The sequence below is a fragment of the Onthophagus taurus genome, chromosome 7, assembly GCF_036711975.1.
Source record: "Onthophagus taurus isolate NC chromosome 7, IU_Otau_3.0, whole genome shotgun sequence".
Taxonomy (NCBI): Eukaryota; Metazoa; Arthropoda; class Insecta; order Coleoptera; family Scarabaeidae; genus Onthophagus; species Onthophagus taurus.
In genome coordinates, this window is record NC_091972.1 from 6,458,055 (window position 1) to 6,476,611 (window position 18,557).

At 37.0% G+C, this 18,557-nt stretch overlaps 1 long non-coding RNA gene across 2 annotated transcripts in view; it reads left to right on the forward strand.

Annotated features, from left to right (window-relative positions):
* Positions 1-18,557, forward strand: part of LOC139430811 (uncharacterized) — a 56,682-nt gene that overhangs the window by 5,295 nt on the left and 32,830 nt on the right. The window lies entirely within an intron of this gene.

Genomic DNA, 18,557 nt, shown 5'->3' on the forward strand with positions numbered 1-18,557 from the left:
CTTTGTTTGAGGTTTAATGATAAAATTGAGTCCATTGAACTATATTCTTCAAAATAACATTTTTAATCAACAGGAAGTATCTTTTAAGAAGTGGTCGAAAACGTGGGCAACTCCGAATTGACGAACCGTATTTTAGGGAGCGGACGGACGAAGAGAGACAAGTCATCCAGCAGCATGTGGGCTGATAAATGCTCCCCCATAACTTGTCCTAATGCAATCACTGCCACTATTTACTTTATTAAATCAACTCAAGTCGTATTAAACAATGAAATTTGGTCGCACTCCTCTATCCGGTCTTGAAAACGATTTTATTTTTATTTATTATTATTTTTTTTTCGTAGCCGTTAAATCTGTAAACTTTATTATTATTATTTCTAACTATTGAATAATTTAAAATCATAGATTCAAAGAAAAGTATTTTGATGGGCGATAACTTATCGTTTTAGTATCCGGGTGGTTTTACAACTTATTTATACCGGGTGGCGTAATTGAATATTACAGGGCCATTACCTACATAACGGCCATCGTCTCCGGGTTCGTTCCGGGGTGATTCCGGGGAGGGGAAACGTCGTTTCGCGTAAAACGTCGCGAGAATCACTTGATTTCGCAATAAAGTCCCCGACGTTTTCTTAACGATCTCGCCACTTTCTGAAGGCTGCGACTCCGCCAATGAATCGACGACCAACGTAAACTATAGTACCATTTCGTTACGGTTTTAATACCTCGACGTCCACCGGCCGCGACGATCACTATACGGCCTCCCCGGAGGATCCGGATAAATTGAATTGGAGTGCATCCTAGCATTAATAGCCGATAAAAATTTTATGCTCTTCGGACGCCTTTTCTTTTTCTACATCTTTGCTCCATCCGTTATTGCTTCTGCTGCTGTGGTGTGATCGATAAGACGTACTATGTCCAAGAATCTTTCTATAGGAAACACCCGGTTTATCGACTTTTACCTGCCAACCTAAAAGAAAAATACCTCCAAAACGAATGACACCTGCTTTGTTTATTGCTGTGCATTGCTTATCTCTTGCTCGTAAAAAAGTCACGTTCTTTTTGTTTTTTAGACGATTTAACGTGGTAATAATAGAGTTAATAGACCTTGTTAGGGTGATTGCAGTTTAAAACATTATTTTTTATTGTTGTTAACACCTGTATTCTTATTTTATTTCTCTTTTCTATTTGAACATGAAATAAAATAAATATTAAAATAGTAAATATCTAAATAAATACAAAGTAATGATTACTAAAAAACGCATCCTTAGAAATAATATTGGATAATAAATTGTGTGTTATAAATGGAATGAACACCTTTAACGGTTCCCACCTAAAATAAAAATAAAAAAGGAACAGTTTTGGTGTAGTTCTATCTCGATTTGGAACCTCGGCGAGGTGGGTTCGGGGTCGACGTCGTCGTCGAAATTAATGGCGAGCCGATACTTGGATGCGATAGCGCCTACCATTAGGGAATCTAAAAACGCCATTACCGGAGAGAGAGAGAATTGAAGCTTCGAGACCGACCCAGAACCAGAGAGACCGTCCGTGCGAGTATTTAAATTAACGCAATTAGCATAATCGCCTAACTGGCAATTACCGAAATAAAATTAGACGGTTAATAACCGTCAACGGCGGTTATGGGGAGAGGCGGCATATAGAGCCATTAGCTTATCGCTAGTTGCTTGTACGAGATTACGCAAATGGGCCCGGCTTGACCAAAAACGGGCACTGGTTTGGATAAAAAATAAAAATTCTCTCTCTCCGAAAAGAAAAAAATACATACCGGAAAAAGGGACATTGAAAAAAAAAATAAAGAACAAAAAAAGGTATAATGATAGAGCCGGAGGCTTATACGCTTGATAGATGGTTACTGTCAATACCAGGGTGTAATAATCACCTGTTTGCTTAACGTTAGTTTCCTTGTTTGTAGCGAAACTCCCCCGAAATAACTGAAAATACTAATGTTTTATGCATACAGTTGGTTATGTTGTTAGTTCCACAAAAAAAATCTTCTTTTTATAACTAATGAGGTGGGTTGAAAGGAAAAAAGGTGAAAGTTTATGTTCGTTAAATTGAATTATAAATGGGAAAATGCCATTATTATTTTTAAATTCAAAATAATCAATAATAATATGTATCATAAAACAACTTGAATAAAGTAAATTGAAATAAAAATTATTTACAGCTGAATTGATGAAGGCGCTCAAAAACTGCACACAGTTTGATTAGATGAAAAACCAGAAACATGCAACATAAAAGCAACGAAAAGCCACTTTATAAAGATATGTGTTTACTCAGCAGCCGAAAAAACTCTGGGATACAAAGAAATGTGATAAATTAGTGTATAATATTGGTGGAACGAAGAAATAGAAGATGGAACGAGAGACAAAAGAGAAAGATACAAAATATACTAATAACGCTCAAAAAATTGAACGACTACTTTACGCAGTTACTAACAGAAGATAGAGCGGAGGAAGAAAGTATACGTATAACGGCATCCCTAATCAGAATAACAATAAGGACGTAACAAAAACACTTAAATCCTTGAAAAAAGCACGGGTGCTCGGTTAGATACTACCAGAGCTTATAAAATGTGTAACAACAAAACTATACCAACAGCTTGAGATACTATTCTAGAACTACCTTAACGATAAACCAATTGCAGAAGGATGGAACACAACCTCTATTGACCATACATATAAGGGTAAAGAGACAAAACTGCGACTATTATAGAAATGTAGGGGTATAGCAGTGATGGGCACGCTATATAAAGCATATGGCAAACTCCTGGCTATCAAAATAGACTTGGAGTACAAAGCTATGTAAGAGGAGCAGGTACAATTCCGTACTGGCAGATCAACGGTAGATCACTTCTTGTGAGTTTCCCAGACGCAGCGTTGTTGGCTTGCGTTAAAACTTTATTTCATTATACTCTACCTGGAGCAAATACAATCATGTTGTCCTTACTGTTACACATTCAATATTCGATAAATTACTGGCTCGCTGATTTCCTAGTCGCACCTGTCTAATTACTACCTTAGGCTATACTATCAATGTTTGATATCCTGTTTATGACATATATTCTCCTACCGACCCAAACACTATTTTTCTACAAGCTACATGTTAACATGCTAAATTCAAAGATTCGGTGATAGAGATCCAACACAACCTATAGAAAGAGTGATATTGGTTTTCATTAAACAAATTATTTTAAAATATCTTATAGGCATAATAATAAAAACATTTTATGGTGTCAAATGTTTTACTGATGTCAAATAAAGTTAAGAAGGTACAATTCTTCTGATGTCTTCTAATGTAATGTCCACTTGCTGCTACACCACAACCTAAACTATGATTACTTATCAGAGAAAATTCTGAATGAGTCTAACTAAGTGGTATCGGAACCTTTAAATTAACTACCCTCTCAAGAATTTTAGATAGTGTTGGAACTAAAGTGATATGTTTCATATACCATCAACTTTGAAAAAAGCTTAATCATTTAAAGATTTATGTTAGCCCATATGACACATGTTAAATATCAGTATTAAAGACAAAATTTGATAAAAGCGTCTTCGATCCTTTCAGAATCCCGCAAGCACAGGTGGAATCCGACCATTTTTTACCATGAACCATCCCTTGAGAATTCCATTCCATTCAAACCCTTTTAACGTTAGAAATACTAGATAATGTAATTCCGAAGAAAACCTTCCTTCTCGTTCCTCCACAAATAATACTATTCTTCGAAGACAATAAGAGATTTGTATAGTAGTATAGAAATGATAGATTTATTTGATTTAATTTATGTTTATGAAAATAAAAAAATTACAATTCGTTATCAAATCACTGAATAACCTGAACATGCGAAAAGAAGTGGTCCAATTTAAATAACACAACGTCGACAAGACGAAACACCGCCGATACAATTACAGTAATAACTGTCGTTTCTTTCGACGCCGTTCGAAAACCAAATTGCGGACGTTTACGATTTTGACGGGTCACCATTTGTCGTTGTGATAACGCCGCAGCGCCGATTCGCTCGGTAATAAGACCAATTAATTCCTCGTCGCAGAGTTTCATCCGCCTTTGGCTTCTTCTCCCTGCGTATATAGAAAGAGGTTCAACGAAAAAAAAAAACGTGTTCTGTTAATTAAGAGATACGGGAATTAAACCAAAAAAAAAAGCAATTTCAAAAAAAAAAATTCACGCCGCGAGTTAAACGCGAATTAATTCGACGCGTTCACACGTAAACACATAAATATTAAACTCCGGCACTAACTCACAACAACCCGTTCACTTCGACTCAATCGTCGTCTTTTATTCCGTGAACCATTAGAGTCGTAAACAAGATAATGTTTAATTGACAAGGGGATATATTTAAATATCGGTAGTTGCGATTGCTCAGTGCAGATTCTGTCTATTCTAACTACGAGTTAATTTGAAGAATACGGCTATAATTCACTCTAAGAATACTAACTCGGGGTTTTTCTACTCTACATAAACATATACGACCACGTTCATTAAACGTCTTGTTTGCTGCATTAGCTGGTCCGCTACTTCTTGTATTAGACGGACTTTCTCGGCATCCTCTTTCGGAATCTGAAGGTCCCGTTGTTCAGGTGTCCGATGAAAGGTGTAATAGGCCAATCCCAATGTAAAATATTACTACGATTAAATACGGGTAATCCGGAATCCTATTTCTGCTGTAGCATTAACAATTAGGTAGACAATTTGCTTTCTAAATTACTTTCTTAAAAAGTGTTAATATTACTTTTAAAGTTAGGTTAATCAATTATAATATTAATTGTTGATACAATGTATTTTGTTTTGATAAAGGATCAAAATAAGAAAAAACAAATTCTGCTTGAAACTTCTTGTAATCGATTGACCTAAATCGTAAGAACAATCCAAGACTAGAAGAGTCCATTTACATAATTACCATCGATTGTATTCTAAATTATTCATCGGTTCCCACAGATCCAATGGGCAAAGAAGCACAGCACATACTTGAATTTATAGATGGCGTTTCCAACAAATTAGAATAGACACATCTTGACCTTCCGATTAGGAAATCTTTGTAACGTCACTAACCTGACGCAATTTAACATCGAACCGATCGTCAGTCCGTTCCAGTGACACCAAAACAAGAAAATCGTCGTACTAACTGTACGTGCAATTCGAATGATAATTTCTGCCCGGTTCTCTCCTCTGAAGAGATAACGTGGACGTCGTCGTCGACGTGGCCGTATCTCGTTTAATTAATTAATAATAACGAGGCCGCGACGACGACGACGAGAAAACAGTGGCGGCCACTTAGCGACCGCGTTCTTCCCTAACTGTACCGAGGCGACCAATAAAATCAATTTTATGTTTTGGATTTTTACGGCTGCCTAATGGCGCGCTCCGTCGTCGTCGGCGCGATTGTCATCTAAAGAGGGGAAACCGTTACGTTAGACTTGTATGGTCGATGGAAAAATCTTTCCAACGACGAAAGGAACGAACCAGTCGGAAAACAGATGTATAGATTTCTAATCGAGATTATTTTCTTGAGAAACAACTAACCAAAAGTATTTGCCGAAGATTAAAAAAATTATACAAATATTACATTTTTATATAAACTAGAAATTTATTACACCATTTGAATGCAAAAATAGACCAGTACATAGCGATTTAGTTGCGTCAATGAAATAGACTGCGTCTTCGAATTGTAGTAAAGAGTATAAGATTTCTGTTTTCTGATTTTCTAGCAAGGTCAAAGTTTGTAAAAAATATCAGTTGTTACATTTTTCCATGATTTTTCCAACCCTTTTATCATATGTAAAACAATACACTGCTCATGGTTGCGTTCACGACGGTATCCTATTATAAATTACAATAGAAATTAGATTGTTACAGACTGTCCAAATCTTCATTCCATTCTTTTCCCGCTGCGAAGGAATCTACTGTTTGGAGGAGCACCTTGCATGGAATGTGAGTAGAAATTTCGTCGACAGTTGTATTTTCATGGGATACCATAACTCAAAACATTATTCAAAGAAGTAGTGATAATTTGTCTAAATCTTCAATCTTTTCTCTGTGATTCAGCATTATCAAAACGAGAAGATTAGAAAATTGTAGTTAACCTGGTTTTACTCTTGAATTTGTGAACTCCTTCCAATATTAACAAGCCAACAAATCATAGAAATGCCGCTTTCCAAATTTTGTGTGATAGGGTAGTAACTATCGTTACAGACAATGTTTTTGGAACTTCTATTCCTAAGCGCATACTGGTATTTTAATGAACAATTCGATCTTGAACTGCAGCCACCAAGATATCAGTTTTATAGAGTATTAATTTTCATTTTTTGTATTGTCTATGTTGAAAAATAAGATTATAGCTAAATTCCTCTTTTTGTGATTGATTTGAGTAAATTCAATTGTTTTTCAAAATTTTGCTAAATTTATTGGAGGGAAAACAATGGACTATTGATTGATGGACTAAGTTTACTTATAAATACCACTATTACCTCACAAGTCATGTTACCTTGTGATAACTTTTTGGTGATTGATAGGAATTATCGTCAAAGTGATGTTTCTGGAATTTGACGTTAAGCCACCATAAGAGCTTTCTTTGACCGTCAAGAAAGAAACAAATACAATTATTCAGAAATTTGTTAATCCATTAATTTCATAACCACATTAGTAGCGGACTCTTAGTAGGTCTTCCAATTGCTGAATTAATGGAAAAATGTCGCTGGGCGTTCATATTGCCTCGAAGGAATACCAAACGAGATCTACTCTTATAAGTTGTAGCAAGTTGTTCCTTATGTCTTCGTTTAACTCTGTGCAGGTGCAACCTAAACCACTCAAATTTCCTGGAATATTCCTGGTCTGACCACAATCTCACAAAACTTACATCTGTTAAACCAGCAGTAAAACATGATCGCATGTATGTTCTGCCGAATATTCTATCAATCCTGCCAAATATCTAGGCATATCAAAATACACTTTTCCCTTGAAGTCACCTTAAGGTAACGAAGATCTTCATTTTGCATTTCCAAGAGACCATAATAAACAATATATAGACGATTTTTTTGTGTTAGTTGAGTCTCCACTGAGTTTTGGGATTTCATGGAAGTTGATTATTTTGGAACAGAATCTACAGTGTGTCCCCGGATAGGTGAAACGACTCTTATAAAATGTAAATTTTTTTCGATATTAATTGTCATCTTTTGGTGTTCCGCCCTGCTTAGTTAAAGACTAATTTTAAACACATTTTCAAGTTTTAAAAGTTTAAGTGAGTGTTGACACTGAAGCGAATACTTCTTGTGTGTCAGGTAAAGTACCTTTTCTGTGTACAGTATGGTAAAATGTTACTAAGAAATTTTATTCAGAATAAAAAGTTATGGCCATATGCAAATTTTCGGAATCAGCGGCCTACTTTATAAGATTAGATACTTTATTAAGATTTTTTGTTTTGAGAATCAGATTGTTTGGGAGAAATAAACAAACCGTTCTTAAAATGTTTACAAAAAATTAATTGTGTGTTCGCTCACAAAAGAAAACAGTTAATCATAATTAACAGTTAATCAGTTTCATCATAATTTTTCTTTAGAGTGAATACTTCCTGCGGTAAGAAATCTTTTGATTAAACGCCAACAAGTACTTCTTTTAATTCCAGTATTTGAAAATTTTCCACTAAATAAAGCAATAGCCATATTTATCAGTTTTTCCCCGGTTTCATAACATTGAATCACGTAAACTTTTTCCTCTAATGTTAACATTGTATTTAAAAAACACTTTAAGTTTACTAATTTACAGTTTGGCAGATTAACATTGACAGGAAAGCAATTTTGTTTTTCCATGGCAGTCTTTGTTAGAAATAAAATTGTTTGAAATGGATTTTTATCACAGTAGGCCGATCATTCTGAAAATTTGCATATGGCCATAGTTTTTCATTCTGAACAAAACTTCTTAGTAACACTTTGACGTACTGTAAACAGAAAAGGTACTTTACCTGCCACAAAAAAAGTTTTTCTTTCACTGTCAAGACATACTCGTTTTTTTAAAATTGAAAATATGTTCAAAATTAGTCTTTCATCAAGCAGGACTAAACCCCAAAAAATTACAATTAATATTGAAAAAAATTTACCTAGAGTCGTTTCACCTATCCGGGGACACACTGTATATGATTAAAGAAATTTGGTATACAGGGTGTTTCATAATATATGCGCAGGACTTCAGGATGTAATAGTTTGTCCAAAAATTTGAAAAAAGTTTCTATCAACTTACTCGTTAACGTTGAAGTTTAATAAAAAAAATCGTGTTTTGCGAATATCTCCGGAACCGTTTATCGTACAGAAAACAGAGTTTGTAAGCATTTTCTACTCATATAATAAGCTAAGTTTTGTGCGAGAAAAAAGTAGAAACAAGTTATGGTTAACAAGTTACAACCCAACCCAGCCTTACTTCAGCCGAATTACCGCACGCCATTCATTTTTCATTTGATTTATTTTTAATTTTGTAATACAAGTTTACTTTTTGCAGGTACAAACTAATTGTTATTTTGACAGGAGGTAGCTTTTGTTATAAAATTTGAAACCTACTTGTTAAAAATAAATTATACAATTTTTTACACAAACGCTGGAATGCGTTACCTTTACGGTTTGGAGAATTTTGAAAAAACACCTTTTATATCATTTTTTTCATTTTTTTTTGTTTTGCAATTATGAAGTAAACGCTTGCTTTTGTTACTTGTTCTAACGTTTACATAAATTTTGTTTAATTGTAAAATAAAATTTTTATTTGAAAAATTGACCATGTTATTCAACACAAAAATTGATTTTTCTCGAAAACGGTCAACTTAAGAGCTCATGACCTTCAGTACCTTTTTTGTGTAGAAAACATTGGCGGTTGAAATGGGCGTCTCAAAACCGTACTTTTTCCAGTGGCGTAGAAGTTGGGGAGAAAAACAACGACTACCCCTTCAAAATCTTCACCAATTATAACTTTAAAAAATTTTATTCTCGCACAAAACTTATCTTATTATTACAAAAAACGAATTTTTTTTATTAAATTTCAACACCCTGTATCTCGAAAATGGTGCATTTTAGAAGGTAAGTTGATAGACACGTTTTTTCAAATTTTTGGACAAGCTATCACATTTTGCGTATATATTATGAAACATCCTCTATATTATACTCCCGCCATTGGATAATACATATCATTATTATATTTCATTTAGTCAGGTTTCTTCTTCAGTAGTATGATTTTCAATGACTATATTCTATGAGTTTTCATGACAATACTAAAAACAGAGAGAAAAGAAATTAAGGTTAAAATATTCTGTGAGTAAAATCTGACTAATTAAATTACGTTGAGTATCCATTGCTTGGCTCTTGGTTTAATTCTCGATTTGCAATTCATGGAATATTAAAGGCCGGCGTTTACCTGTTAGGGTCCCGATAGTTGCATTTATTAGTAACAGCACATCAATCGCCAGCGGTCGTCCGTCGCTTGAAAGCGTGTACGCGCGCGCGCGCACGCAACTATCCACAGCGTTATGCAAAACTATGCTAAAGTAATGGCGAGGCCGGGAGATAATTGCCGTATCGAATTAATTACCTTGCGCACTTATTTATGACCGGGAACTACAGAATTACGTCTACGTTATACTATTATTAACTGTCCCGGACAACCTATCACTTAGATATCAAGAATAGAAACCGCTCTAAAATATTAGAATATAATTTTGGAACTGATTAAAGCCGTTAAAAAAATTCGGGGCAATGTTACGTGGTAAAAAAGCCTACCAACCCCCCCAGTATCCAATTACACTAAATAAAAACGACCAACCGACCGGCAAAGACGTTCCGTTAGGAAACGAATTTATAAAAGGGGGGACCCCTCTGACGTAGCCGGGAAAGCGCGTCGGTCATCCGTCTCTTCTCCGGTCGTATCCCGCTGCCCATTACCGCATCCGGTTAAATGGGGCGAGAGCGGAGAAGAGAAGGGCGACGTCGCCGCGCGGCGACTACAACTCGGTGGCGGTGGCGGCATCGCGACGTTCGTCGGACTCGGAGAGCCGCCGTCGCCTAGGAGACGGCGCCCCCGCCTCGACGTTGACAAATGACGGACAAAGGGTGACTACGCCGCCCCGCTTTACATATGCAGCGACACCCATTTGTCTGCCCACCCTCTTCTCCCACCGCCGACAACAACCCCTTTTTCGAAATCGAAAAAAAGAGAAAAAAAAAGTTCCGCAACGGCATCTCGTTTGTTTTCTATTTATCGGGTTACGCAGGATTCCGCAATCGTGAAACACGTTTTAGGGGTGACACCTTGCGGGGGGCACTTTACTCGGTGTGTGTTTTATCGTGCACTTCTGGGTACATTTTCTCCGTCGTGGAAAGTGTGCGAAACGATGTGATATCTACCGGAGGGTTTCGAGGTTGAAGGGGTTTCAAAAGGAGAATAACAATCAAATTAGGAAATCATCTTGTTTACTCTATCGGCAAATTGGTGTTTCTTTTCTTATAATGTGTTTGTTTTGCTTTATTTTAGAAAATGCGTGATAAAAAACAAAAAAGTGTATCGAGACACCCGTTTCCGTCGTTTGGCGGATGACGAATGGATGCGATCGTCGTCTTGCGGTCAATTTCTTTCGTCGCGAATTTCCTAATCCCGATCATCCTAATTAATATTTATGCCTTGAGGAAAAACGCCTAATCGTACTTCACAACAAACGCTCGGACGACAGCCGTAAAGGAGAGATAGCGGCGACAGAAACGAGGATGTGTACGCCAGCTTATTACCAATTTAAATTTTGCCTCGAACGAAACTCGCGATAAATCATAAACAAGCGGCTGCCGCGAGCATCAGGTGCGATTGCGCCTTAACTCACCATCCGATAAAAATCCATTATATTTTAATAACTTTAAAATAAAAAAAAATTGAATAAAGATCTTAATAGGTACAGTGATTAAAGCTTGGAGTGATGACATTTGGTAGATTTTCAACTCAAAGTTGTTGATTTAGAAACCTCATATGACAGGTATTAGAAAAGGGGTGGGTGACGTCAGAACGTTGCACCGCCCCGCCCTTTAGGAAAGTTATTAATGAAATAAGTAATTGGATAAAACGTAGGAGATGGTGGCGGCAGAGTATTCGTAGGTGCGTTTCGAAAATGGTAGTGGTGGTGGAGGCGTCGGCATCGGAGTCGACGTCGTCGTTGTTAGATTCGGTTTTGGAGTCTGTACCGTTCCGGTAATGGAACGCGCACGGTGCTACGTCGTCACGAAATTGCTCGTCATCGATCAGAGAACGGCACACCGGCACACTAGATTCGATTGTAAATCCCTACGCCGCCCCCGACCACCCCGTGCCCCATTACCGGGGGCGGCTGCCGCCCGAAATATCCGACATAATTAAGTTTCCGGTCGAACGGCTCCCTCTCTGTGCCTTGCCGTTTTCTCTCTTTCGCTATTTCTCTCTCTCTCCCCCTTGAACTATACCCGGAAAATTCTGGGTTCTACTCTGTGCATTGGTGGGTATCGCCACCCCCCGAAAACCGGACCAATTCGTTTCCGAGGAAACTAATCGGAGTATCATACGAAATTAGGGTTTTGCCGGAAAAATTCAGTTTCCTTATAATGTGTCCACTTTGTATTCTTTTTCGGTACACCTACATACCTACGTAATCCATAAGAATCCTTCTGGTAAAAAGAAATATGTGCTAAATGAACATTGTCACATTTGAGTCATCTGACATTGAAGCGGTAACCCATACGTAACCCATAATTTATCCTTCAAGAGTATAATGCTCGACTCCGTGATTTACCAAGTACCGTACTCGAGGACCTAGAGAACATTAAGAACCCAATAATACATCTTCTCGGTTCAAAAGAAAGAAAGAGAATAAAAAAAGAAAAAAAAACGAATAGTAAAACGTAGAAAGTACCAAAGATCGTCGGTTAGATACCGCGACTGCGTCTCCATATACGGCGGCCGCCGTCGTCATTCTAAAGCGTCGAACACCTCTATAAACCATTGTATACCATAAATGATGAGTTAACATAAATTCCTTTGCGCGCCAGGGCCTAGGGACTCTTGAGAGCTCGACTTCGGACTAGGTGCTGCAGCGCAATTGCTCGCCGTAATATTTAATAATAAATACGGCATCCAACAACAACAACAACAACGGGATCGCGCGCCGCTTTCATTACAATACAATGGCACGCAAAAAAAGGCGTTTATGGTAATCCGAACGATGGAGTCATGTCTTCTATACTAGCGTTACGTTAGAAACTTATCTTGTAATCTATCCAGCACTAGATAACAATAGGAAATATTTTTTTATTAGATCCTTTTGTCTTACACAAATCTTTCAAAGTATCACATTAAAAGAAATAAAACGCTGTCTAGAGATAAATAGATAAGTTTTATCATTTTTATGCAATGAATAGTAGAAATAAAGAGAATAGGATTGTTTATTAATGATATAGGTAGGATGAATTAAATGAAAAATTATGTGTGGGGAAGATAAAGTGCGCAAAAGGCTAAGTTATTATGCTATAGGATAGCTCACATCAATCTCATTATTTGTCATTTTATTTCTACGTGTTTCAAGTGTTTGTGTTGTTCTGGATTCTTGACAAATTGGATTGCTACTGGTGTCATGAAAATCACGGTTGCTTCACTTTCATTGTTGATCAGTTCTAAATCATACAAGTACGAAAGCTTTCACGGCCGGTGTTAATTAAACTAAAACTAGAACTAACATTAGCGCTATCATTGTGTCACTTCGAACTTGTTCTAGTTTTAATTCAATAAAAATATGCAACACAGTGATATCTAATGCTAACTAACGCTACCTAGCACTGTCACTAGAACTAACATTTGGCCTAGAACTAGAAACATTAGTAGAGACATTAATAGAGACGGATAGCTAAACCCGAATGGTTCTGGTTCTAGTGTTAGATAGACTTTTTATTCAATAAAAATATACGACAATCTAACTCTGAATAACAATTAAAGCAGGAATTAACACTAGACCTAGATCTAGAAACATTCGGATTTAGTCGCACGTCTCTCAAGATGGCTAAACCCGAATAATTCTAGTTCTAGGTCTTGTGTTAGTTTTAGTGCTAGCGTTAGTCTAGTTTTATTTGTTATTCAGTACTAGATTATTGCATCGAAGTTTTACTGCAATGTCAAATTATATTAGCACTAGTGTTAGTTCTAGTTTTAGTTTAAGTTCTAAATCAGTCTGACTCACTGTATATTCTGCTTCTGTTGACGATAATGACACAACTGATTGTTTTCGTGAAAACTACAAAACAACATTCTAGAAACATTAAAGAGATATTTTGTTGTTGCGTACAAGAAAACCAATTAGTTTTCTACTTCAGGTTTCTATTTCCTAACTTTACTAGTTCTCGTTTTATTTCATCATATAATTCTGATCCATGGTACGTTATTTTTATGTTAAAAAGCTAATTTTCTCGTGTTTTGATCTATCCACCTCTACCCACATGTGATTTTCTAAAAGATTATTAATTTCCTAATTAGCCTTAATTGCTTGCTCAAAGTTTTCTTCTTCTCAGCTTTTCATGTCTTCTAACGGTTCCTCAAGTTGAGCCACTAAACAAGAAGTTGCATAATCGTTGTATCAAACTAGCATTTTAATTGCATTTCTGTTTTTTAATCTTGTTTATTCTGTCATGGTTGTCACAGTTATTTCATCGTTTAAAGATTATTCCTCGGTTATTATGTTAATATTGTTCATATTTTTCCTTTCTTTATTTTTTCTTCCTCATTCTGTTTTTATTGATTGATGTCCTACATTATTTTATTTTTGTAGCTCGGTTAACACCTTTTCCAACAATGATTTATTAATAACATCTTTAGCTATTTCAATTCTCTTCGTTCCTTCTCTTTTTGCCTACTTTTTTGACACCTTTTCGTTCTTACTGCACCATTTGCTTTCTTTTCTCTTCTGGTTTTCTCCTCTCTTCCAAAATATATAAAAAATAAAGCTATGAACTGAAATCGATATTGTTAGATGTTAGAGGCCTGCTTAAAGTTCAACTTGGATGACCTTGATATATGCACAATATTTGGTATCCAGAGAATGTGGTAACAGCCCATAATATTCCCAGTGCAATGGAGATTTTGAGAGAGATATTCCCTGATCGCTTTGACCTGACATGTACCCGTCTCTGGTAATTTGACAGAAAATAGCATGTGAAATAATCCACCGAATGATGGACAACTTTCTTGAATACATTCGTCACTTAAATAACTTTATTTTTAAATAATATTACTGCATAATATATTTTTTAATGATTATTCTAAAATTATCCAACATTCATATAAAAATACAAGCTTTTCTCCCCATTTTCATCCCTATATACGTAAAACTCGGCCATAACCATTCTCTTCCCCCATAAAAAAACGAAGGCAATGAATAAAAATGTTATGACGCTGCGTCGTCGTCATAAGACATATGCATATTCTGCGTGCAATAATAACGGGGGAAGTATATCTCGAGACGTGCTCCTGCGAAGAATATTACATATGGGTCTAGCGGCGTTGGCGTCGCGGCGCGGCAGTTTTCATCTTTCACCACTGAGTGACACTCTCATTTAGCGCGAGCGAGAGAAAGAGAAGCGCGAAAGGGGAGGGCAGGTGTAATTTAAAGGGCGGATGGTTGGAGAGGCCAACCTTAGCTAACAGGAAGAACGAAGAGAACCTTAGTGAACCGAGTTTAGAGGGTAGAACGATGCGGCCTCGTTTCAACCCTGTATTGCCCCACCACCTTCTTGGGGGCGCCGCGACGCTCCTTATTATTCATTCATGCCGCTGCAAATTATCCATCAAAAGCGCGAACGGTTAGCGGGAATGAAATTCCGGTAGGCGCGTTCCGGGAGACATTGTCAATTTTCTTTTCTCCTTCGGGGGGAAGTTTGCCCTGGATTAACCCTCGAAGGGGACGCACTCGTTTTTGCGTTAAATCGTTTTACTGGGAATCAAATCGTTTCGAGGACAAATTGTTAGAGGGTGTTAAGATTTTTTTGTAAATTTAAATTAAAGTTGTTTTAGATTTGTTTATATGATGATATTTATATATGTGATAAAATTTTTCTATATGTAGAAGGGAGGGAGTTAAAATCGTTTTTTTTTGTTAGAAATTCACACCATACGACCCCAATATCTATAAAAGCGGGTAGAATCTGACGACCCTGAAAATTTATACATGAGAAATGAACACATTAAAAAAATTGGGGGTGACTCGATTCGAAGGGTGCAGAAACCGGTACGAGCACATCATTAACGTTGAGGGGGGGTGGTTTACACGTTGCGAAAAGACGATAACCACCTCCACACCATCACCGGCAACACCACCAAACCCCTAACGATACACAATAGGCAGGAAGTGTCGTGGTTGTGACGTGTGCGTTGTAAAAGTGTTGCGTTTTCGCACGCGGGGGTTGGAGGGAAATTAACGCGTTACTAGTACTTAAAAAAGGGCGCAACGGTCGATACCGCCGAGCGCATTTTCCGACCAAACGGGCGCGTTTTCCATTAAACCGGGCCCCGGCGCGGCCCGGTTTTTCCCCCGCCGCTGATTTATTTATGACCGCGCGGCCGGCGCAACGTCCAAATTTTCGATTTCGTTTCACTTTTGAATAATACGGGAATTGGGAAATGATATTGCCGGGATTATCGGAAAATTGCATCGGCACGTTCCGCCGGACGGACGGACGAGCCAACCCTCCTAACTCGTTTTATATCAACCCCGCATGTGTGGTTTTTGTCCTCTATTTAATGTTTAAAATTAAAAATTAATATTTTAAAATTAGTTTATATTATTTAAGCGTTTCCCAAGAGGTTTAATAAAAAATGTGTGAATAAATTATTAAGATCTCAAATGATTCAATGAATACAAAGAAAAAAAAAACGTTTCTTTGACTACTTAGCAGTTTGAAAACGCGTGTTCGTTGAAGATGTAATACATATTGAAAAGACGTCCAATGACGAAACACAAATTATCTAGACACGAGACCATCTATCAGTCGGAGCCGTCAATCAAACCGTTCCTCTTGTTCGTTTTGCCACCACCACGTTAAGGTATTAATTGTACGTCTCCATCATTCCGGGCCCGTTCCTTTCACTGGCCCTTATTCTTCAGTCCGGATGACGTCTTCTTCATGATGCGGTCTCGTTGCCCGATCATCGCTTTTACACGATTTATATACGAGGCCTCGACTCTGTGTTACCGTCAAGCTTCATTTGCATCACATTTGACTTTTTTGCTCCTCCTCTACATGGAAGCGTTGCGAAGTTGTGTTTTGAAATGAAAATCTAAGTGTAACATCGGTCCTATTCCGCGTATTTCGAACGGTTAGTAACCGTTCCGCGAGCCGACACAATTAAATTTAGATTCGTATCGACTTAATGACATGTAAATCAAGTCTATTGAACAATGTCGGACCGATAAGGAGGGTCCAGTCGAGGGGGTCGGGTGAATAAATTACGTTTTAAAAGCCTTTTTCCCCGATTCCAGTCGCTCGGTGAGCGGCCTTTTTATTTTCGAACGGATTAGATACGGAAACTTGAGACGCCAGATTTTTTTTCTTTTTTTAATTTTTTAGTTTTTTTTATAAGACCCCCGACGCAAACTATGAGACCGTCTCAGTAATATGATGGGGATTATTTTCGGATTAAAAAAAGATGTGGAGAAATTACAAAACGACAACGGAATGTGTTGTTATATGAATGGAGGGTTCCAGGGAAATTGAAGATGAGAAAAAGTAATTGTAGAGTTTTATCTAAGAAAAATCAGTTCGAAAAGAAAAAAAAATTGTGGATAAAACTTTTCTCGAAACCATCCACGGTAATTCCATTTATTGCGTGATAACTTAAGTCGGGTGCGAAATAAGCGAACACCACCAAATAACGAATCCAATTTAACTCGGCGCGAAAAAGCAAGTTTGGATCTCATAATTTTATATAGTTGCTCGAAATGAAGAAAAACGCGGGGGACTCGCTTTCTCGCCACCTCGCCCATCCGAAGAAACGGGGTCGAGGGAGTCAATGGGAGGGGCGAAGAGGGTGAAATGAATGCCCGGCCGCTGATAAAAAAGAAATTAAAGAAAGCGGGCGAAAAAATGAATTTCTCTGTTCCTGACAGGTCCTTAATCGGACCGACGAGACGCCCCCCGCGGTTCTCGGCACCCCCGTGGCGATATTGCGTTAAAGGGGCGCACTTGTTTCGTATAATTAGGATGCGCTATGAACAAGACATAAAAAGGAGTAATTTCTTTGTTATAAGAAATCAAAACAATTTATTAACCCTTCAACTAATGTTCCCAAGTTATTTCGGTATAACGTCAAAACTTATTAGTTTTAGAACAAAAATCTCAATCTTAATCACAGAATGGATGAAATCACATTCCATTTGGATCTGACCTTTCTCCAAAACTTTTTGTTCTATGATAGCTGCTCATTTTCTAAAAACAAGGTTTTCTCCAGATAATCAAAAAAGATGCATGTGTGGATGCCTAACTATCAGTATTTGTTTTATCAAAGTATTGGCAATCTTATGTTGTTTTGGTTGTATTTTCTGCTTTTTTGCAAGATTGCCCACTCACAACAAACCAACCCATTATATTTCAAACTTGACATAAATCCATGTTAACTCCAAATAACTTAACCTAACCTCAATCCAAACCAGCTCAACCCCATTTCAAGTAAAGCAGATAACAGACACATACAGGAATTTGCTTCTAGATCCAATGGACATGTAGTCTCCATTTTCTCCTCTTAAGTTCTATTTGCATTAGATGTAAGTATATTTAAGGATTCCAATATGATTTCCTTTTGCATATCTGCTAAGATTTTAGCCAATTTTTTCATGTCTTATTCTCCTCAGTATCTTGATACTACGATCTCTAGTTCTCTAGTAGTTCCTTAACATTTTTGATATTACACTTTTCTATCTTTTGTTTGTTTGGTTTTTTCACAACTGCTGTAAGGACTTTTTTAGTAATACATACTACAATATTCTCTAATTCGATGCATCGAACCAGCTGATAACAGATTCTCAATGTGCGTGCTGGTTTTGTTTGCATATTGAGTGAAATTCGGACACAAATCGACTACTCAAAAACCAGGAACTTGTAGATATCTTGAATAATTAATTTGACTGCTAAAGTACGTGATGTTATTTTTTGTAAATATAACACGATTATTTTCACATGCAAAATTCCCAGAAAAAAAAGACGTTGCCGAAGATGGGAATCCCTCCGAAAGAACAAAATGACAAAATAAACAAATCATTCTGCAAATTGAAGAATTTAAAAATACTTATGTTGAGAAAAACGTTACTATAGTTAGAACAAAACACCTTCTCTAGGTAAATAAATGGCAAATAAACACTCCACAACATTTTTTATGCACTTTTTCTTTTTGAATAACGAAAGCTCAAACGTCAGTATGACATATCTATTTCAAAACATGATAAAACAAAACTCTTTGTTAATTTTGCCAACTTTACAACAATTTGACAGGTATTATGG